Below are 23,286 nucleotides of genomic sequence, written 5' to 3'. Positions count from 1 at the left end.
CTATCCAGCCTTGGGCCTCCCCATGGAGGCTCCTGCCTCTATTGACTGAAGATATTGAGAAGACGTGGGTGTTTGCTTTTTTTGACCAGTCTTGTTTTTAGAAGGAAGGAGAGCTGAAGAGGCTACGCCATTCATGTTTAGTGTCTCCTTCCAAACTCATCAGATTGGTAAGTAAATTTGCCTCACTGGGGAAATGAGAGAGCAGTAGAGGGAGACCATGCACTAATGGATGTGCCTCCACTGGGAAGAAAATGTCAGCTGTGAAGATCAGGATTTCCCTCAATACCAGCATAGGGTTTGTGATCCAGAGTAGGTGAGAGATGCATTTTGATAGGTAAATGGGTTTGTGTTTATCCCTAATAAAACTTCATTTTTTTGAAAATGGCTATCATTTCAGGTGGTAAAAATACTTTGGATTTTTGTTTTCTTATCTGTGATGAAAATCATCCTATTTTGAGATGCTTTTTAGATCAGTGTGATCAATGTAGGGGCCCAGTAGGCAAAAAATACCCTCAAATAATATTTGGCCTCCTGGGTCCCACATATGGCTTCTGTTCATCCTATGATTTTCTCATTGCTTTGCAAAGAGGCATATACTTTTAGGCTTTGAATCAACTTGGGTCAGTCAGTGACCTTCCCTTACTTTACTTTCTGGCTCTTTGTCTGCTGTTGGGAGTGAACATAATCCTCAGCCAAAAGATTTGCTTATAAAAGGATCAGCATCTTACCCTTGAATAATTGATGAAGGGCCTTAAGGACTGTATATCTCCTCATAGAATTCTTCAGGTTTATCTTATGTTTAAAACCAGATTATTATTAGGGGATTCCTCTTTTGTAATGATTTAATCCTGTTACTTACTACTGTCCTGATAAGAATGACCTTTTCTGGAGCATGTCTTCAAGGACTTTGAACTATATACCCATTAAAGAAATGATGTAATCACCCATGGTATATAAGAGCCTGGCTATCTTAATAAAGTGTGGCTTTACCACCATCCACGTTGTCTGTCTTGTCTGTCTTGTCTGTCTTGTTTGTCTCATTCGTCTCGTCTGTCTTCTTTTCTAGAGATATTGTGCCGACACCAACCCCCTACCCTGGACCTTTCGACTGTGGTGCTTGGGCTGGTCCCCCGCAGATCAATATCCCATCAATGTCCTACTTTGAGTTATCAGAGGCTGAACATTTTATATATATGAAAGGGATATGGCTTAGTCCGATCCCTAAGAGTTCACCTGCTTTTCACGGTACCATCCTTTCATTAATTGTCAGTGTTACTAACCCAGTTGCTGATCTTAGCTACACTAACTCTCCAATGCATAGCTCTGTATTTTGGTCACAAATGTATCATAAGATATTTGGAAGATGCTTCGCCAACTTCCAGGTAGGCTATTAAATAGCAGCAGTTTGGTGTAATAGAAAATACAGAGGTGAACTTCCAGCTCTACCATGACTTATTTAATTTTAAAATCAAACACATAGGTTACAAACTTTACACTTCTCATGGTAGAATATTTGTATCTCAAAAGCAACCTGAAAAATCTCATAAAATTTAAACCTACTTTTTTACTGTCAACAGAGATTTGTTGGCAAATGTAATTATAACCAAGTACACATCTGTACTTTCTAGACATAGAGAAAGCGAAGACCCAGACATTTTTCATGAAAAATCAGAATTCAAAAGAAACAGAAAAGAATGCTAGAGGCTAGTCTGGGTGGGAGAGATACACCCTGCATGAACTCTTAATTTTAGTCAACCATGCTGAGAGCAGAAGTTGTTGCCAACTGGTTAGATCTAAAATAAATAAATTAAATAAATAAGTAAATAAAATATATGTTTGGCAGAGTAGAAAAATCATGCATTGTACTAATAAAATTCAGTATATTTGTTACCCAAAATAAATAGGGCATACTGTAAAACTTGAGGTTTGCCAGGTTGGAGGGAGCAGAGAAGGTATATATTTGTCAGGGTTCCCTCAAGGCAACTTTCCTAACTGATATGAGCTATAACCCTGCTGGATTTTGGTACATTGAGTTTATCCAATGTCCTCCTGGCCAAGTTTTCCTTAGAATGCTCTTCTTTGAGTGAAGGGGAGTTTGGGGCACCAAGTAAAGGGTCAGAGGCCACGAGGTATCTGTTGATTTTTTTTCTTTTTCACTTCTCAAATTTTAGGGAAAACCCTCGTTGTCTGAGGTGTAGTTTCATTATACAATTTACAGCTCTTTCTCTGCCTAAGGTACTCTGCTAATTGCTGTCCCTGAATCTTCCTACATTATGGTGTAAAGTGACTCCCTATTACCTACTCATCAAATCTACCATTTCTGGATTTCAAATCACTAATAGTCTGGCCTCTCCCTCTTAAATAAAATGAATGCTAAAATGTGTAATTTATATCAAAATAATGATTTAAAGAATATATTTGTACTCATCACTCATGTTAAGAAGTGAAATGTTATAAATGCCCAACCCATCCTCCATTGTATTGCATTGTATTCTCCTCCTAATTCCAAAGGTGGCTACTGTTCTGAGTTTGAGTTTAATATTTTAATGCACATATATGTATCCATATGATATTTGCATAATCTCAAATCTGATATAAATAGTGCCTATTTATATGTATTCTCTAAGAAGTCTCATTTGCCATTATTTCTGTGAGATTTATCCACATAAACATGAATAGCTCTAGTTCATTCATTTGCACTGAGTAGTATTCGACTGTAAGAATGTTTCACAAACCTAATTCCATTCTCTGATTGATGAGCACTTAGTTTTTCAGTTTTCATTATTAAAAACAATGGTACCATCTCCATTCTAGTACATAGCTCTTTGTACATAAGTATAAAGAAAAGTTCTGTTGTTTGTTTAGGGTGATTATCTAGAAGTAAACTTTTGGTTCAAAATGTATGTTCTTTCATACCAACCTCACTTAAAATAGTCCATTACTCTCTGACATGGTTGTGCCTGTAAATACTTCCACCCTGAGTGAGTTAAGAGTTTCTTTTATTCTATATCTGTGCCAACATGTATATTTCTTCACATTGACCATTTTTGTCTTATCTGATGAGTGGAAAATTGTATCTCACTGTGGTTTTAATTTTTACGGCAGAACATCTCTTCATGTGTTTCTTGGCCAGTCTAGTGTCTTTTCTTGTGAATTGCCTGTGTATATCTAAGGTTTTAGTACAATTTATTAACATATTGATTCATTCTACAGTTGATAGACATTAGATTTTGTTTTATGCATATGGCTATTGAGAATAATGCTTTGAATATTCTTTGACATATCTTTTGATGTACAAATTCATTAATTTCTAATTGAGTATACCTCTAGACATAGAATTTCTGGGTTAACATTAGCAGATACAGCTGAATGTCTTCCAGTGTGGTTGTACTAATTGTCATTCCCACCAGCATATTCACTTTTCTAACTTGAATATTCTTATAACATTATAATTATTTTAATTATATAGTATTTAATTGATTATATATTTATGATTATATTATAACTACATTATTATATATTATATATTATAATATATTTATAATAAATATACAATTATATAATAATTTTAATATTCACATTTCTTTTCTAACACTTGGTATTTTCAGCTTTCTTAATTTTAGCCAATCTGATATCCATATATGGTTTAATTTACATTTTGCTGAACATTAGTGAAATTGAGCATTTTTTCAGAAGTTTACTGACCACTTAGATATTTTTTATGAAATACATGTACTATGTTTCCTGTCCATTTTTCTGTCAGTCTATCTGACTGTTTTATTTACAGAGGTTCTATGTACACATGCAGTATGAACTTTTTGTCAGTTATAGGTGTTGAAAATACATTTTTACATCTATGGTTTGCTATTGTTGCTCTTATTGTTTTTTTTCATGAGCAGAAGTTCCTATTTTAACATTATCACATTTGTAAAAAAAAAATCAATGTTTTTGCATCCTATTTATTATCTTTCCTCATTTGACATCAAGAGACCCTCCCATAGGATCTTCTGAGAACTTTATTGTCTATCATTTATATCTGCATCTATATTCTACTTACTAATTTTTATTGTATAGTGTAAGGTTGAGGTAAATTTAAATTTTTTCAGATGGGTATATAATTGTCTCAGCACCACTTAACCGATGTTTTTCCTCTATGCCTTAGACATTTGTCATAAGTCATTTGTCATAAGTCAAGTGTACATTTATAGATTGATCCTTTCAAGGATCTCTAATCTATTCCAATGCCCTATTTGTCAATCCCTACATAAATACTATACTTTCATGATTACTTTAGCTTTATAAAAAGTCTTGATATCTTGTAGAGCCTGTCTTCTCTATGAATATGTTGCCTTTAAAAATATTTTTCCTCAATTTTAATAATGTTGGTACTATTTTAAATATCTGTTTTTTAGATTATCAAAAGATGATCTTTAGCCTGTTACTGGAATATAACATTGAATAGAATGTTGAATATTACTTTTAAATAAGTAACCTTGCTAAATTCAATGATTATTTTGATGATTTATCTGCAGATTCTTTGGATATTCTACATATACAGGCCTACCTTCTGTAAGTAATTAACAGTTTTATTTATTACTTTCTATCATTATATATTATTATTTTTTATTTTCATATTGTGTACTGGTTGGGATCTTCAGGACAATGTCAATTAGAAGGCATTAGTAACAGCTATTTTGTAGTTTATTTGAACTAATAAAGGAAAGCTTTCAGTATTTTAAATATGATGTTTGCTATAGATATTTTGTAGCTAATTTTCCTATTTCTTCCTTGCTCCCTCAGATCTACGATTTATCCTTCTCCAGTCTAATTTTTACCCTCGTCATTTGTACTGCCTCATTTGGACCCCTTGTCTACTGATTTCTGGTTGGGTTTGGCCAAAAGAGACAGTGGTAGACAATCAGGAGGGTGAAAGGAGAAATAGGTGTGGTCTTCATCCTTCCAGATGCTTCCCTGTTGGACTTGAGGAAGTGACCACACTCATCTAACAGCTTCTATTCCTTTCAGTAGACTCTCTTGTAGCTACATGCTGTTCCAGAGTCTAGTAACTGTTTCCTCCAATTGTTCCTTCAGAGATGTAACAGCTTTTCTTTCCTGTGGTTGCTAGCTATGAGGAGCCTCACCATTCATTGTGGGTTTCCTTGTAAACATACCTTTATAAGTAATTCTTTTATTAACGGTATTGAGTGTGCTATTTCCTGTTGTGACCCTAATATAATTGTCAGATTAAGAGAGGTTCTTTCTATTCTTTTTGCTAGTATTTAACAAAATCATGATGGATATTAAGTTATATCATTGGTTTTTGTCTTTGTTTGGATGATTATATGATTTTCTAATTTATTCTGTTAATGTATTGGATTGCATTGGTTGATTTTGCTGTTTCTCCTATTTAGCATGTACCACATGGTGAAAAACACCAAAGTACTCTGTTTTAATCTCACTTGGAATAGTTATTCTCTGTAGGCTTGTTGTGGCCATACCTCAAAAGTGGAATGGTTCGAAAATGGGATGTTACCAGAGACTGATGATACTATCTATACAGGTACCAAAAGAGTACAAAAAGTTTGTTACTAAATTTATGAGACTTCCTGGGGAGAGCAGGGAAGGCCTTCCAAGGTGGTCTAAAAATGGCTTGAAATAGCAGGGAAAATAGACTGGCATGGAGTTTTTATGGTGGTTAGAGAGTGGGTTGTTCTGAGGGTTTCTGTGCATGAGTAGGGGTTTGCATAGTTTGAACCTCCCACTGGGGCCAAAGTGGAAGCATTGGGTTTTCTTATTAGTTTTCCCAGATTTACAAGACATAAGAAATTACACATCAAAAATATAGTGTCACATTTTTATTATATGGGTATGTCACTAATTAGGTAAGAATTAGATTCATTTGTATTATTTTCATTTTTTCATATTTCAGAACACTTTTGGATATATTAACTATCTTTAGGGAATTCATGAATTATTTGTGAGGGAAAACAAGTTATTTGTAAGGGAATAAGCTAGATTGTCATCAGACTTAACAGCAACAATGCTTTCTATTCTTTCAATATATAGTTTCAGGTCACTTTGACTTCAAGAAAGTTTTCTTGAACTATAGTTTTTAGTCTGTGCTTGGCCCAATATTCATTTGTTGAAACCCTATCCCCAGTGTGGTGTTATTTGGAGATGAGGCTTTTGGGAGGTAATTAGTTTTTATATAAAGTCATGAGAATGGGGTCCTGATGATGAGATTATTGTCCTAGAAAAGAAACCAGAGAGCTTGTTTGTTCTCTCTCGCTGCCATTTGAGGACACATTGAGAAGGTGGCTATCTGCAAGTTAGGAAGAGAGGTTGCCAAGGAATGGAATTGGCTAGCATTTTATACTTGAACTTCCTAGACTCAGAACTCTGAGATATACATTCCTAATATTTACACCATTCAGCTATAGTATTTTGTCACAGTAGCTGGAACAGGTGTAAACAATACATGTTGGTTCTTCTTTTCCTATCTTTTCTATCTAGCCTTTTTTCTTGATCCTTTTGTATCTCTCTCTCTTTTTTTTTAACATTTCCTTCTTTTCATTTTAAATGGTCATTGTCAAATGTGTTTATTCACTCCTGCAATCTTTAAAATTTAGTTTTCTAACATTCTAAAATCTAAAATTTCTAGTTTTCTTTTTATTTCTAATTGTCTCCTAAGCTCTCTTTTTTTTTTTCAAAGGTGTCAAATGTTCCTTTTCTTTTCGAACACCACATTTGTATATTTTTCTAATTCTTATATATGGTTCTCAGTCACACTTCTGTCATTTCTTCTTTTTGCTCTCGGTTATTTTGTTGACACTTTTGTTGACACATCTTTTCTAGTATGCTTTCATTTTTGTAGGAATGTTATTTGATTATTGATTATTGTTCTTTTTCCATAAAATAATTTCATAAAATTGAGCATGACACCTTACTATTGCCAATTTTTGTGAATTTTCTCATAATTTTGAGAGATGATGGTAAGCAATGATGTCTTTTCTAGCTTCACTATTGTAATGCTCTGTCTTAAGTTATTCTCATACTGTGATGTCTGTTTATAGTTGCCCATTGAACAAGGTACAGTTTAAGGTACTGACCTCCTGCATTGTGAAAAATCCACGTATAACTTTTGAGTCCCCTAAAACTTAACTACTAATAGCCTACTGTTGACCAGGAGTCTTACCAATAACACATGACTTGTATGTTATATGTATTAGATACTATATTTTTATAATAAAGCAAGCTAGAGGAATGCAAATGTTATTAAGAAAATTTTAAGGAAGAGGAAAAACACAATATTATACGGTACTTATTGAAAAAAACCCATGTGTAAGTGAACCTGTATAGTTCAAACCCATGTTGTTCAGGGTCAGTTGTACTTCTGAAATTCTGTGTCTTCTGCACTTTTACCAGGGCCTTCTTTATCTTTTACCTCAGTTATCTCTATCCTTCTCAATTAGATTCTACTCCAAGCATATTTTTTTCTTGATGTGGGATTTTTGTGTTGTAAATTAGATTGGGGATGCTAATTTTGATAGTTCACTGGGCCTCGACTGTTCCAGCACGACCAGATCTCATTGTGTCTTTGCGTTCCCTCATGAGTTGGATTCTGTAGAACAACCCTACAGTTTCAGTTGCTATTCTTAAATCGCCCCACTGCCTTTGCTGTAGGAGAATTTGAGAGTCTCTTCATCTAAAGCCTTCACCATCCTTATTGCCTTCCTTCTGTTTCTCCTGAGACTGTTTCTGATGTTAGAGTGCTCAGTAGTTTTTCTATACCTATCCATATTTTTAAGTTTTCAAGGCTTCCGCATCACTTAGTTTTGTTGTAGATGTTCTCTGAGGGTTGTTGGTTTGCCATGCTATTTTCTGTGTTTATTTTCATGAAGAGATTAAGATATTAAAGATATTGAGACATTTTAAGATAAATATATCTTAAGAGATTAAGATATTTAAAAAAAACTATCTTGCTCCAACTTCTTCACAAAATCTTTCTGGTCTCCCATCTGTAATTATTTAATTGAGGTCTTTTCCTCATTAGAACAATTTTGAGACCTTTTCAGCAGAAAAAATGACCACATTTAGAAAGCAATTGCTTATTTTGAAAAAAAAATACATTTGAACACATAAACACCAAAATAAGTAAATAAGTAAATAATAAATAAGTAAATAAAGGAACTATGTGAGGTAATGGAAGTGTTACTTAGTTTGATTGTGGTAATCATTTCACAGTGTATACATATATCAAGTTATCACATTTTATACCTTAAATATGTACGATTTTATTTGTCAGTTGTACCCCAATAAAGCTAAAAAAGAAAGTATCGATACAACAAACCTCTGTATAACTTTTCCCTGGACTTGACAGTCACTATCATTTTGGGTTTTGCTTTATTGCTCTCTTTCTCTCCACTCACACAGGCACATAAGTATACATATCGTATTACTATTGTTATTGTCCTTGCTGAACAATTTGAAAATACATTACAGACATCATTCCTTTTAATTTTTAAAACCATCCCATTCTAAGGAATGAAGAAATTCTCTTATATACACACATGCATTGATCAAGCTCAAGAAATTTAATGTTGAAACAATGCTATTATCTAACATATTCATGTTTCATCAGTTGTTGAAATAATGTCCTTAATTTTCCAAATTCAAGATCCAGTGCAGGATCTCTTATTACATTCAGTGATTAGCTCTCTTCAGCCTCACATAATCTAGTACAGGCTCAGAGTTCAGATTTTCTTTGTCACAACATTGTCACTTTTTTTTTTTTAAAGAAGGGAATCCAATTGTACTGTAGAATGTCCCTCAACTGGGGTTTGTCATTGTTTTTTCATGATTAAGTTAGGCATTTTTGTTAGAGTTTTGACACAACACAATTGATGTTGTGTCTCTTCAGTGTATGTGTCAAGTTGTTTTCATTATTGGTGATATTAGTTTGATTGCTTGGTATAATGTTATGTTTGTTAGTTTCACTAGTGTATAGTTATGATTTTCCCTTTTTAATTATTTGTGGGGAGATAATACAAGACTCTGTAGATCTCTTATTTTCCATCATGTTTTCACTTGTTGGCTTCAGCATTTCTTTGTGGATCATCTGCATAGCAGTTATTACTGTGATATTTGTAAAATAATTTTATGACTGTATCAGTCTTTCTGTACTTATTAGTTAGCATGTTCATATGGAGTTTCCCTTCTATCATCCTAAGTAATTAGCAGTATGATCTTAAAAATGTAAAAAAATTAAATTGGTTATAATTCATTACTGCCAATCACCTGGCATTTTAATATTCAAACTGTCTCAGATTTGGCCAATGGGAGCCCCTTTAAGCTGGCTTCTAAGTTTTTTTTTTTTCATGTTTCAATAATTTTTGAAGACTTCTTGCCTTCTGGAACAAAAAAGACATTCCTGGAATGTTGTATTGCAAGGAGACTTCATTCTTTTTAGTAGGGAATGACATTTAGAAGCCAAGATCTCAATACCAGGTGTGCTCATGGCTATTGCAATGTCATTGTTTTGGACACTTTTTTTTTTTCCCCAGAAAGCACTAGAAAATCTTTCTAATTTTGTTTCTCACTTCTTTTCTCTCTCCCTTATATTGATACTACAAGTTTATTCATTACTTTCTCCCATTCCTTATTTGTATCACTTTCTTCTACAGAAAGAAATTTGGCTTCTCAAAATAGAAATTTACTTACTTGATCTACTCATTTGTTTCATCATATTATATACTTAAAGTAGTTTTAGAATACTTTTTCATTACCAACAATGGTAACAAACTTTCTAATAGAATTAATGATTTTTTATATTTAGACTCTAAGATTGTAGTCAAATAGCCTCCTTTTTCCTTCAATATATATGTACTCAATCATATTTTTTTTATCAATCAATGGACACTTAAGTCATATGTCTTGGCTATTATAAGTAATGCTGCAATGAACATACGGTGCATATATCTTTTTAGATTAGTGTTTTGTTGCCTTTGGATAAATATGCAGAAGTGAGATTACTGGATCATATGATATTTCTATTTTTAATTTTTTGAGGCACCTCCATCCTGTTTTCCATAATGGCTATATCAATTTACATTCCCATGAGCAGTTTACCAAAGTTCCTTTTCTCCACATCCTCACCATACTTGTTATCTTTTATTTTTTGATAAAAGCCATCTTAACAAGAGGGAGGTAATATGTCACTGTGGTTTTGATTTGCATTTCCCTGATGAATAGTGATGTTGAACCCATTTTCATATACCTTTTGGCCATTTGTATGTCTTCTTTGAAGAAATATCTATTTAGGTCATTTGTTAATTTTTAATTATGTTTTAATTTATTTTTATTTATTTGCTTTTGAGTTGTGAGTCCTTTTATATGTTGAATATTAACCCCTCATCAAATATATGGTTTGCAAGTATTATCTCCCATTCTGTAGGTTGTCTTTTAATTTTAATTGCTTTTAAAAATTTAATGTTTGTTTTTTTGAGAGACAGACAGAAAATGTGTGGGGGAAGGGCAGAGAGAGAGGGAGACAGAAACTGAAGCAGGATCTAGGCTCTGAACTGTCAGCACAGAGCCTGACACAGGGCTTGAACTCATAAACTAGGAGATCATGACCAGAGTTGAATTTGGATGCTTAACAGACTGAGCCACCCAGGGGCCCCTGATTTTGTTAATTGTTTACTTTGTTGTGAAGATTTTTAGTTTGATATAATCCTACTTTTTAAACTTTTGGTGCATTTTCTTTTTTCTTTCTTTCCTCCTTCCCTCCTTCCTGCCTTCCTTCCTTCCTTCCTCCCTCCCTCCCTTCCTCCCTCTCTCTCTTTTCATCCTTCCTTCCTCCCTTCCTTCCTTCCCTCCTTTCACCTGTTCTATTGGTGTCATATCCAAATACCATTGTCAAGACTAATGCCAAAGGGTTTTTTCCTTATATTTTCTTCTAGGAATTTTATGATTTCAGGTTTCATGTTTAAATCTTTAATTCATGCTGTTCAGCATCTATTGAGATTATCGTATAGTTTTATTCTTTATTCTTTTAATTTGGTGTATCCCATTTGTTGATTTGTATATACTGAACCATCCATGTTTCCCAGTGATAAATCCCTCTTGGTCATGGAATATGTTCCTTGCAGTGTGTTGTTGAATTTACTATGATAGTATTTTGTAGAGCATTTCTTACATCTATGTTCATCAGGAATATTGGTGTATAATTTTTTTCTTGGAGTTTTTTTTATCTGGCTTTGGTATCAGGGTAATGCTAGTCTAATAAAATATGTTTTGAGGTATTGCTCCTAATTCAACTTTTTGGAACAATTGGAAAAATTTTGGAAGTATTGGTGTTAATCCTTTTTTAACAGGTTGATAGGATTTATTGGTGAATCCATCTGGTGCTGTGCTTTTCTTTGGAGGTTTTTGATTACTGATTCAGTATACTTGTTATTGGTATGCTCAGATTTTCTATTTCTTCATGACTCAGTCTTTTTTCTTATTTATTTATTTTAATTCCAGTATAGTGAAGTGCAGTGTAATATTAGTTTCAGGTGTACAACATAGTGATTCAGCAATTTCATATACAACCAATGCTCATCAAGATAAATGAAGTTTTAATCCCCTTCACCTATTTCACCTGTCTTTTCCCATCACCCACATCCAATCTGGTAACCATCTGTTTGTTCTCTATAGTTAAGAATCTGTTTGTTGGTTTGCCTCCTTTTTCCTTCGATCATTTGTTTTGTTTCTTAAATTTCACATGTGAATGAAATCATATGGCATTTGTCTTTCTCTGAATAGCCTATTTTGCTTAGCATTATACTTTCTAGGTCCATCCATGTCTTTGCACATGGTAAGATTTGATTTTTTTATGGCTTAATAATATTCCACACACACATATATATATATATATACACCACTTCTTTAACCATTCATCTATTGATAGACACTTGAGCTGCTTCCATAATTTGGCTATTGTAAATAATGCTGCTGTGAAGATCAAGGTGTATGTATCCCTTTGGATTAGTGTTTTCATATTCCTTGGGGAAATACCTAATAGTGTGATTATTTGAATCATATGGTAGCTCTCTTTAATTTTTTGAGGAACCTCCATACTGCAATCCACAGTGGCTGCACCAATTTGCATTTTCACCAAAAGTGCATAAGGGTTCCTTTCCAACACTGTTGTTTCTTGTGTTTTTTAATTTTAGTCATTCTGATAGGTATGAGGTGATATCACCATGTAGTTTTAATTTGCATTTCTCTGATGATGAGTGATGTTGAGCATCTCCTCATGTGTCTTTTGGCCATCAGTGTGTCTTCTTTGGAGAAATGTTTGTTCATGTCCTCTGCTCATTTTTTAATTGCATTATTTGTTTTTTGGGTGTTGAGTTGTATAGGTTTTTTACTTAATTTGGATACTAACCCTTTATTGGATATGGCCTTTGCAAATATTTTCTTCCATTCACTAGGTTTTCTCTTAACTTTTATTGGCTGTTTATTTTGCTGTGCAAAAGCTTATTGTTTTGATATAGTCCCAATAGTTATTTTTGCTTTTGTTTCCCTTGATTCAGGAGACATATCTAGAAAAATGTCATAGGCAATGTCAAAGAGATTAGATTACTGCCTGTGGTCTTTTCTAGGATTTTTATGGTTTCAAGTCTCATGTTTAGATCCTTAACCCATTTGACTATATTTATGTCAATGGTATAACAAAGTGGTCCAGTTTTATTCATTTGCATGTAGCTTTCCAGTTTCCCAGCACCCATTAGTTGAAGAGACTTTTTCCCCATCACGTATTCCTGCCTCCTTGTTGAAGTTTAATTGACCATATAATTTTTGGTTTATTGCTTGGATTTCTTCTGTTATGTTGATATATGTGTCTTTTTTGTGCCATTACTATACTGTTTGACTACTAAATCTTTACAGTATATCTTGGAATCTGGAATTGTGATACCTCCAGCTTTGTTTTTTCTTTTTCAAGATTGCTTTAGTTGTTTGGGGAATTTTGTGGTTCTTTACAAATTTTAGAATTATTTATTCTAGTTCTATGAAAAATGCTGTTGATAAGGATGACATTAAATCTGTACATTGCTTATGGGTAGTATGAATATTTTTATAATACTTCCAACCCATGAGTATGAAATGTCTTTCCATTTGTGCCATTTTCAATTTCTTTTATTAGTGTTTTTTAAAAAAATTATTTATTTATTTATTTATTTATTTATTTATTTATTTATTTATTTATTTATAGAGCGTAGGGAGGAATAGAGAGAGAGAGAGAGAGAGAGAGAGAGAGAGAGAGAGAATCCTGAGCAGGCTCTGCACTATCAGCACAGAGCCCAATGCAGGGCACAATCTCACAAACTTTGAGATCATGATCTGAGTCAAAATCAAGAATCCAATTCTCAATCAGCTGAGCCACCACGGTGTCCCATGTGTTTTAGAGTTTCAAAGTACAAGTCATTCTCCTTCTTGGTGAAGTTAATTCCTTGATATTTTATTATTTTTAGTATAATTGCAAATGGTATTGTTTTCTTAATCTTTCTGATACTTCATTATTAGTATATAGAAATGCAATGGTTTTCTGTACATTGATTTTGTATCCTGCAATCAGTTCTAGTAGCTTTTTGGTGGAGTCTTTGGGATTTTCTATTTATAGTATTATGACGTTTGCAAATATTGAAAGTCTTACTTCTTCCCTACCAATTTGGATTTTTTATTTCTTGTCTCATTGCTGGGGCCAGGACTTCCACTACTATGTTGAATAAAAGTGGTGAGAGTGGACGTCCTTGTCTCGTTTGTGACCTTAGGTGAGAAGCTCTCAGTTTTCACTATTGAGTATGATGTTACCTGTGGGTTTTTCATATATGGTCTTTATTAAATTCAGATATGTGTCCTCTAAAACTACTTTGTTGAGGGGTTTTGATCATGAATTGGTGTTGTACTTTGTCACATGCTCTTTTTTTTTTTTGCATCTATTGAAATGATTATGTAGTTTTTATCCATTCTCTTTTGATGTGATGTATATTGATGTGATGTGATATATGTTGATATATGTTGATTGATTTATGAATATTGAACCATCCTTGCATCACAAGAATAAATCCCACTTGATCATAGTGAATTATTTTTTAATGTATTGTTGGATTTGGTTTGCTAATATTATCTTGAGAATTTTTGCATTTATGTTCATCACAAGCATTGGCCTATAGTTCTCTTTTTTTGCAGTATCTTTGTCTGGTTTTGGAAGTTTTTCTTCCTCTTCTATTTTTTGGAATAATTTAAGAAGCGTAGGTATTAACTAAATGATTGGTGGAATTTGCTTGTGAAGACATTTTATCCTGGACTTTTATTTGTTGGGAGTTTTTTGAAAACTGATCCAATTTCCTTGTTGGTAATTGGTCTGTTCAAATTTTCCATTTCTACTTGTTTCACTTTTTCGTAAGTTATATGTTTCTAGGAATTTATTCATTTTTTCTACATTGTCTAACTTTTGGCATATAATTTTTCATAATATTTTCTTACAATTCTCTATTTCTGTGATGTTGATGTTTCTCCTCTTTAATTTCTGATTTTGTTTATTTGAGTTCTCTCTCAAGCTTTCTCTTTATTTTTCTTTTTGTCTGATGGGTCTGGCTAAAGGTTTATCAATTTTTTTGATCATTCCAAAGAACCAGCTCATGTTCTTATTGATCTCTTCTACTGGGTTTTGTTTGTTTTTTAGTTTCTATATCATTTATTTCTGTTCTGGTCTTTATTATTTCCTTTCTTCTGATTTTGGGTGTTTGTTCTTCTGTTTCTTGCTCCTTTAGATATAAAGTTAGGTGGTTTATTACTTCTTGCTTTTTGAACTAGGCCTATTTTGCTACATATTTCTCTCTTGGAAAATGCTTTGCTGCATCCCAAAGATTTTGAGTTGTCATTTTTTTGTTTCTATATACTTTTCGATTTCTTCTTTGCTTCCTTGTTGACCCACTTATTGTTTATTAGTGTGTGATTTAACATCCATATATTTGTGGTCTCTGCAAATTTTTTGTTGCAGTTGATTTCTAGTGTCATGGTGTTGTGGTTAGAAACGATGCATGGGATGACAGACGTTTTTGAATTTGTTGAACCTTGTTTTGTGGTCTAATATGTGACCCACTCTGGATAACATTTGATGTGCACTTGCCAAAAACGTGTATTATACCGTTTCAGGGTGGAATGTTGAGAATATATCTGTTAAATCTATCTGGTCCAAGATGTCATTCAAAGCCACTGTTGTCTTGCTGACTTTCTATTTGGATGATCTATCCACTGATGTAAGTAGGGCATCAAAGTGCCCTACTATTCTTGTATTACTATCAACTAGTTCTTCTGTTCATTACTAACATATTTGTTAATATGTATTAATGTGTATTTGGGTGCTTTCATGTTGGGTGCATAAATATTTACAATTGTTATATCATCTTGTGGATTGTACCCTTTACAATTATATAGGGTACTTCTTTGTCTTGTTTTAGTCTCTGTTTTAGTATTGGTTTTGTTTCACATAAGTATTGTTGCCCTGGTTTTCTTTTCATATCCATTTGCTTGGTAAATATCTCTCTAACCCAATACTTTCAGTCTGCAGGTGTCTTCAGGTCTGAAATGAGTCTCTTGTAGGTAGCATATAGATGGATCTTATTTTTTATCCATTTCATCTCCCTTTGTCTTTTGATTGCAGCATTTACTCTATTTACATTCAGGGTAATTACTTATATGTATTTATTGCCATTTTGTTACTTGTTTTATGGTTATTAAATCATTTTTAGTGATATATTTGGATTCCTTTCTCTTTATTTTTTGCATATGTTACTGGTTTTTGATTTGTGGTTACCATTAGGTTTTGTATACCATCTTCTGCATATAGCAATCTATATTAAGTTGATGATCACTTAAGTTTGAATGTATTCTTTACTTCTCTTCCCCTCCACCCTACCTTTTAGGTATATGATATCATACTTTATATCTTTTTGTTTTGTGAGCCACTTGACTAATTTTTATGGATATACTTATTTTCACTGCTTTTGTGATTCTTACTTTTCTTATTACACTTGATCTTAGCCAAAAGGCCGAGAAGCAATTTTCACTTTTCTTATTAATACCTACTTACAGTCTTTCCACTCAAGGAGTCCCCTTTAACATTTTTAATAAGTCTGGTTTAGTGGTCATGAATTCCTTTAACTTTTGTATGTTCAGGAAACTCTTATGTCTCCCATCTATTCTTTAAAATTTTTTAAAATATTTGTTTATTTTTGAGAGAAAGAGAGATAGTATGAATGGGAGAGAGGCAGAGAGAGAGGGAGACACAGAATCTGAAGCTGTGCTTACAGCTCAGAGCCTGACATGGGGCTCAAAGTCACAAACCATGAGATCATGACCTGTGCTTAAGTCAGGTGTTTAACTGACTGAGTCACCCTCTCCATCTATTCTTTTAAAAAAATTTAAAGTTTATTTATTTAATTTTGAGAGAGACACAGAGAGAGTGTGCAGGGGAAGGCCAGAGAGAGAGGGAGAGAGAGAATCCCAAGTAGGCTCTGCACTGTCAGCCCAGAGCCCCATGTGGGGCTCAAATTCACAAGCCATGAGATCTTGACCTGAACTGAAACCAGGAGTCAGATGCTTAACTGACTGAGCCATCCAGGTGCCCTCCTCTCCATCTATTCTTTTTTAAAAATTTTTAAAAAATGTTCACTCATATTTGAGAGACAGAGACAGTTGCAAGTTGGGAGGGACCGAGAGAGGGAGACACAGAATCCAAAGCAGGCCCCAGGCTCTGAGCTGTCAGCACAGAACCCAACGTGGGGCTCAAGTCCACGAACTGCAAGAACATGACCTGAGCCGAAGTCAGATGCTCAACTGAATGAGCCACCCAGGCACCCCTGCATCTATTCTTAATGACAGCTTTATTGAGTAGAGTATTCATGGCTACAGATTTTTTTCCTTTCAGCACTTTGAATATATCAAGCCATTTCCATATAGCCTGCAAGGTATCTGCTGAAAAATCAGCTAGTAACCTTATGGTATTTCCCTGGTATGTAACTGCTTTCATTTTTCTTGCTGCCTTTAAAAATTTCTTTTTGTTACTCCTTTTGCCATTTTAATCACTGTGTGTCCTGGTGTGGACCCTCTTGGGTTGATTTTGTTGGGGGAATCTCTGTACCTTCTGACTCTGAATTTTTACACCCTTTCCCAGATTCAGGAAGTTTTCAGCTGTGATTTATTCAGATAATTTTTCTGCCCCTTTCCTCTCTCTTCTCCTTCTGGGATCCCTATAATGCAAATGCCTGATGGAGTCACTGAGTCCCCTAAGTCTACTCTCATTTTTGCAATTTATTTTTTCTCACCTGCTCAGCTTGATTACTTTCCATTACTCTGTCCTCCAGGTCATCAATTCATTCTTCTGCTTCCTCTAATCTGGTATTTTTCCCATTTAGTGTATTTTTAATTTCATTTATTGGGTTCTTCATCTCTGGTTCTTTTTTATCTCTTTGTTAGGTGTCTCACTAATGTCCTCCACTCTTTTTTGAAGTCCAGTGAGTATCTTTATAATCATTATTTTCAATTCTCTATCAGACATGTTGTTATATCCATTTCACTTAGATCTCTTGCTGTGGTTTTGTTCTCTTCTTTCATTTGGAACATATTCCTCTGTCTCCTCATTTTGTCTACCTCACTGAATATGTTTTTCTGTGTTAAGTCAGCTACATCTCCTGCTTTTGAAAGTAGTGGCCTTATGAAGAGGTCCTGTAGTGCCCTGCAGTGCAGAGTCCCCTGTTTACTGGAACCTGGCACTTCTCTTGGATGATTTCATAATGAGTATATTGATTCTGTTAATGTGTCCTACGAATCCCATAGACTTTCTTCATTTTTTATTTTTTTTCTCTGATTGGATAGTTTCTAGTAATCTCTCTTCAAATTCACTGATTTTTTTCTACTGCTTCATAGAATCTGTCATTGAAGCTCTATTTTGAATTTTTCAGTACATTTGTTGCATTTTTCAGCTCCAGAATTTCTGTTTGGTTCTGTATGGTTTCTGTATCTTTGTTGAACTTCTTATTTTGTTATTATTTTCTTCATTTCATTTGTTTTTTCTCTCTCTGTGTTCTCTTGAAGCTCAGTGACCAACTTTAAGACAATTATTTTGAATTCTTTGTCAAGTAACTTACATTTCTTTGAGTCAGTCATTGGAACTTTATTTTTTTTACTTTAGTGTTGTCATATTTTCTTGATTATTTTTGTGTTTCTCTAAGCTTTGCATTGCTGACTTAACATTTGAAAAGCATTCACATCTTTCAGTCTTTGCTGACTGACTTCAGGAGAAAAAAACCTTTACCGATCAGCCCATATAGAGATCCCAGAGGTCTCTGATACATTTTCTATGGATATTCCCACTTCATTCCTCTTGTCCTTTTTTGAGGGGGAAATCATAGGTTTGTTTGCCTTCTCTCAGTCCCACAAAGTTAAGCTGGATGCCAAAAGACTTCCATTTATTTTTCTTAGGGCAGTGCCCTGAAATGTTTAATGTTGAATGCTTCCCAATCCAGTAGAATTGAATTGCATGCTGATATCCATGTACTGTCTGTGAAAGCTTTCAAGCTCTATCTAAAGAGCAGCATGGGGTTCTGGCTATGGGCAAAGATGTGTGGAGTGCTGGGGGCAAGCAATAACTAGCTGTTGGGGTTCACAGTTAAGGCATCCTAGGGGTTCATGGATGGGACTCTTAGTGGTGACTATAAGCTGTTAGTACAATCTGTAAATGAGATCCACACACTGGTTCTTTCCCCTGTGCCTAGCTATCCCCAGACTATTCTGTGTTTATCCTCCATTTGTTTTGGGTAGGGTGAGACAAAAGTAGGCCTTGTTGGAAATGTCCTATAAAGCTGGAGAGGTCACATGCTTACTTCATTTTTACTTTCCCTATCAGCCTGAAGGTGTCTCTCTTGGAAAAGAGCTACACTTTCTTGGTGGAGGGGTGATGTGAATTAAATGAAACTGTTTTTAACTTCCTCAATGCCTCTATTCTCAGGTTTTTTGCTATTTTTGGTTGCTGGGATGTCTCATTGGACTTCAAGACTTCCATAAATGTTTTCTGTGGGTGGTTGTTAAAACCAGTGTTTCTGTACGGGTTTGAGGGCTGGAACCTATTATTCTGCCATTTTGCTGATATCGCTGAATATTCATTTTGAATGAATAATGTTTATATTTAATTTGTAGTTTCTCTCCTTATTGATTTAATTATTCTTTTGAATACAGAAACACTAATATGGTTCAAAATATCAAGACTGAAATAGATTAGGCAGAGAATGACAGATACCATATGTTTTCATTTGTAAGTAGAACAGGAGAAACTTAGCAGAGGACCATGGGGGAGGGGAAGGTGAAAAATAGTTGGGGAAAGGGAAGGAGGCAAACCATGAGAAAGACTCTTGAATACTAAGGACAAACTGAGGGCTGATGGGGGAGTGGGAGAGGGGAAGTGGGGTGATGGGCATGGAGGAGGGCACTTGTGGGGAAGACCACTGGGTGTTATATGGAAACCAACTTGACAATAAACTATAATAGGGAAAAAAGAGGAAAAAAAACACAAAATATCAAGACTATACTAAAATATTCAGAAAATTGTCATCTCTTCATTTTTTTAAATCTTATTTCTACCCCCATTCCCAACACACACTAGTAACCAATGTTATTAATTTTTAGTTTTCCTTTTGTTGACTTTTGAAAAACAAGTTTATTTACTTTCTCCATTTTTCTTACTCATGGGTGCACATTTATTTTACTTCATTTACTTTTGTATGCTATATAGAAAATCTTTCTGTAAGTTCAGAGACCTTTGTTATCCTTTTTTACATCATGTTCATTTACCATTTATTTAATAGTCTCCTATATATGAGTTTAGGATATTCCCATATTTCATAATTATAGATAAGGCCACAGTGAATAACTTTTTATATATGTAGCTTGATAATGTTAGAAGTGTATTTTCAGGGCAGTTTCCCAGAAGTGTTATTGCCATGTTAAAGGGTAAGTGCATATGTAGTTTTCTTGGATATTGTTAGACTTCCCTTCCCACATCACACTATTCTGTGTTCCCAGAAGTAATGATTTAAGAGTGTCCATTTCTCCATAGCCTCACCAACAGAATATGTTGTTAAGCTTTTAAATTGTTTCCATTCTGACATGTGAGAAATTTCAGTGTAGTTATATGTAAAAATGCAGTCAAACATCTTTTCATGTATCTGTGATCCATTTTTTAATCATTGTTTTGATCAATTGTCTACCTGTATATTTTGCTCACTTTTCTATAAGGGTCTTTCCCTTGACTTTAAGAATTATGTTTAATAGAGGAACCTGAGTGACTCAGTTGGGTAAACAAACGTCCAACTTTCACTCAGGTCGTGATCTCATAGTTCATGAATTTGAGCCCCGCCGTGGGCTTTCTGCTGTCAGCTTAGAGTCTGCTTTGGATCCTCTGTTTCCTTCTGTCTATCTGTCCCTCCCCTACTTGCATGTGTGTATTCATGTTCTCTGTCTCTAGCTTTCCCTCTCAAAAATAAACATTAAAAATTCTATTTATTAGGAAAAAAGAATTATATTTATTGTAGACATTAAATACTTTCCATTTTTATATTATCATATTTTCTTTATTTTCATTTGTCTTTTCATTTTGCTTATGGTATTTTCTTAAATGTGTATGTAATAAAATCTATAAATATTTCTTTAATATGATCTGAATTTTAAGCCATAGTTAGAATGTTTTTTTCTACCTGCTGTCATCTAGTATATTCATAATTTCATTTTTTTTACATTAGATCTCTGATGAATTGGGGTTTTTTTTTGTATATTATGTGAGATATTTTATCTTATTTTTTAAATGTATATTTTTTAGTACCAAAATAACTCATTAAAAATATGTGTGCACTAATGACTTGATATGTTACCTGTATTATATTGTAAATATCCATATGTATTTGAGTCTATTTCTAGACTTTCTATTCTCTTCTTATGTAACTATTCATGCACAAGTGTTATCCTGTTTTATTTATAGTATTTTCAGAAGTTGATAAATAACAGAAGTAAAATCAATGAAACATTGAAGTAGTAATTAGAAAAAGTTTATTGTGCACAAACCAGAAAGACAGTTTGTCAACCGGGAGTGCTAAGACCAAAATATGGAGTGAGGCTCAGGAGTACATTGCTATAAAGCAGCTTATATAGTTGGAAGGCAGTGATGATTTATTCTCCACAGTGATTGGTTATAATATTAGAATTTTCTTAGATGATAGAGAATAGGTTAATGGTCACCTCATATCAATTTTGGAAAAGGTTTATATTTTGCATATGATTTTCAGATTCATAAGCAAGAAGTGGCCCAGGTCAAGTTAGTCTTTCAAAATAAGCCAAATGAAGTGGTTTTTTTTTTTTTTTTGTATATCTAAACCAGTTTTATCTACTCAAAGAATTAAAAAAAATTTTTTTAATGTTTATTTGTTATTGAGAGACAGAGAGAGACAGAGCATGAGCAGGGGACGGTCAGAGAGAGTGGAAGACACAGAATCTGAAGACTCCAGGCTCTGAGCTGTCAGCACAGAGCCAGACACAGGGCTCAAACTCACAAACAACAAGATCGTAACCTGAGTTGAAATTGGATGCTTAACAGACTGAGCCACCCAGGTGCCTCAAGGAATTTTTAGTGCTGGTCTCTTTTTAATTTTAGCAGTATGTTTGATATCTTCTATGTCTTTTTCCTCAGTGGGTCTTTTTTCTATTGTTTTTGTAGTTATTTTTGCGTATTTTTTTAAAAATATGAGCTTTTGTATAAGTTTGTCAAATTCCACAAAAATAATTGTTATTTTTATTATTATTACTTTACATTTATGAGTTAAGACCACCTTGGATTTTAATTACTATTAATTACTTACTACTTAGCATGTTGCCAGACTCATAACAGACATTTACCAAATATGTGTTGTAAGGAGGGCACTTATGATGAGCACTGGGTGTTGTATATAAGTGATGAATCACTAAATTCTACTCCTGAAACCAATTTTACACTATATGTTAACTAACTAGAATGTAAATAAAAACTTGAAACAAACAAACACAAATATATGTTGGATGAACAAATGGATAAATGTAGATTCTGGGTCTGGAGTTTTCTCTTGTCCAGCAAGATAGCAGGACACAGAATTGAAAATGCAAGAGAGGCTAATGTTCAGGAGGAGACAAGAGCTCCAAGCAAGGGTCCTTGCTCCATTTTTATTAGGATCAGAAGGCTTACAAGTGTGATGGGTACACACAGAGAGACAATGGAACCATGGACATTAACTCATGGACGTGGGGAAAAGGGGGTTTTGGAGATATGTGGTGTTAGGGATTTGGGTCAATACAAAATAAGATTCTGGTGCTGGGTGGAAGGTTGTTTACAGCAAACATGAGTTCCCATCTCTGTTTGCCTAAACTGGACTAGGGGATAAGAAAGACAGAACATGACCTCAGGGTCAACAAAACCTCTTTCTTTTGCTCATTAGCTCTGCTCTGGGCAACTTCAAGATCTATAGTCCTATTTACCTGTTTAGCTAATTTGGTCCTTCCTTCCTGTGAAAGCAGCTTTCTGCTGTTGCCCAATACCTTTGTACTATACTGTTGTCCTTTGCCCCATTTGCCCTATAATATTGGGGATCTCTGCCCCATTTACCTAATCTTATTTACCTAATCTTGTTTACCCAAACTTGGGTGTGTTCATCCTATGGCCTTCTAATTCTTTATGCCTTGTTCACCCATCAGTGAAGGCTCAGGGAATTCCTAAGCTTCTTCCCCACAGATAAATAAACTAATACTTTTATGGTTTACAGATTTTATAATTTGACTCAAAGAGACATCTTTTTGAATATATTTTATTTTAGTTAATAGGTAAAAACTACTTTCTTGTAATAAAATAAAGAATTGCAATATTTTAAAAAGGTTTTTATTAATTAATTAATTTTTTAAATGTTTGTTTCTGAGTGACAGAGACAGAGTGCAACTCAAGGAGGGGCAGGGAGAGGGGGAGACACAGAATCTGAAGCAGTTTGCAGGCTCTGAGCTGTCAGCACAGAGCCTGATGTGGGGCTTGAACCCATGAACTGTGAGTTTATGACCTGAGCTGAAGTTGGATGCTCAACTGACTGAGCCACCCAGGTGCTCCTTTTATTCCTTAATTTTTAATTCCAGTATAATTAACATACAGTGTTATGTGGGTTTTAAATGTAC

The 23,286-nt window shown here is 34.1% G+C and overlaps 1 long non-coding RNA gene across 2 annotated transcripts in view; it reads left to right on the top strand.

The window, feature by feature from the left end:
• LOC115296004 overlaps positions 1-23,286 on the top strand; it is an 81,110-nt gene that overhangs the window by 49,831 nt on the left and 7,993 nt on the right. For both annotated transcript variants that reach the window (XR_003910676.1, XR_003910677.1), the window contains one exon: positions 4,533-4,569. This is a non-coding gene — a long non-coding RNA (uncharacterized LOC115296004). The remainder of the gene's footprint in view (positions 1-4,532; positions 4,570-23,286) is intronic.

Source organism: Suricata suricatta, chromosome 1 (genome assembly GCF_006229205.1).
Source record: "Suricata suricatta isolate VVHF042 chromosome 1, meerkat_22Aug2017_6uvM2_HiC, whole genome shotgun sequence".
In the NCBI taxonomy this organism is placed as follows: domain Eukaryota; kingdom Metazoa; phylum Chordata; class Mammalia; order Carnivora; family Herpestidae; genus Suricata; species Suricata suricatta.
This window is presented reverse-complemented; position numbering and strand designations above follow the sequence as displayed.